Source organism: Asparagus officinalis, unplaced genomic scaffold (assembly GCF_001876935.1).
Source record: "Asparagus officinalis unplaced genomic scaffold, Aspof.V1 AsparagusV1_Un223, whole genome shotgun sequence".
NCBI classification, from domain to species: domain Eukaryota; kingdom Viridiplantae; phylum Streptophyta; class Magnoliopsida; order Asparagales; family Asparagaceae; genus Asparagus; species Asparagus officinalis.
In genome coordinates this window covers 14,460-15,808 of record NW_017972488.1, presented here as the reverse complement: position 1 = coordinate 15,808, position 1,349 = coordinate 14,460, and positions in this window count along the sequence as shown.

Here is a 1,349-nt window from a genome sequence, read left to right as displayed (position 1 = left end):
CTCAAGGACAAACTTTTAAACCTATAGATTAAGTCAGAGTGACGAGAAAGATGATCATTACTTTATTTGAACTGAGGGAACTTTCATGTAATCAATTTTCAGAAAGCTCGGGTTATTAGTGCTTTGTTTCGGAATGAGTAGACATATTAGTGGAATTCCTCTAACAAAATATATCATGCTAGTATATTACCAGCATAAGTAGAATATAATAAATAATTTTTTTTTTCTTCGGTATTTCTCCATGAGCTATCAGAAACTTGTCATGTTATTAGTATCAAAGGTATTCTTCTGTCATGTTTCCGATTACATGCTGACTGCCAAAATGTAATATTATACCATGGTTGTTGGAGTGCCATAAGTTTTGAGGAGCAATTAAATGCTGAAAATATGCGCGATCTAGCAGTAAATCAACAAACCCAAATGCTGAAAGGAAAAAAAAATTCTAGAAAGCTTGCCTGGCAAAATTGTTCCCTTGAACCGAGGAACAAAATACTGAAGAAAAATTAATCAGAACTTCCACAAATGGAAGCACAAAAATGCAGATACCTCTGGATTGCATCAAACATGTAGATACATATGACATGACGGCTACATAGTAAGCCAAAAGCAGAAGTATATCCCTCATACGAACACTATAATTTTAGCGAGAGTGTCATGATGAGGTTCATTCATCACAAATTAGAAAATGAAATCTGCACCTTGAACTGGAAATGAGACAGAAGGCACAAATCACACTTTCTGCTGGATAATGTTTTAACTGAGATCACCAGATTCACCGCACTGATTAAAGTTGATCCTGCAATGACCGACTGACAATCTCATTGTAAACTTAAACTGTAGAGACATCTCTAATCTACGAAGTTGAAACATAAAATGAAAGAAACACAACAATTCATGTTGGGGATTCGAAACAATCAATCGAACCCGTGCCCTTCCGGACCTTGTGTTAAGAGTTTAGCAAGTAGGAAAATCACCATAAATAAAAGAAAAATTGCAGGAAAGATAAACAAGAATGAACACACCAGATTTAAGGAGGTTCGGCAACGTGCCTATGTCCTCGGGAGCCACACCACACAATTTTTTGATTAATTGAAGAAGATTACAACGTCCACAAAGAGGTTTTTATCTCTCTGAGATCTCTTTGAAAGAATCCTTTCAAAACCCTCTTTTTCACGTGTTCACCAAACCCTAAAAATGTTTAGGTATATATAGGATCTCAGCCCAAAACAGTTTCCAACACGAATTACGAAACTGGAAAAAACCATCATCGGTCGACCGGACCATGCGTGTCAGTCGACCGGCCAGAACACCTTCCTGTAATCAGCTTCATGTGCACGTTTTCGATCGAC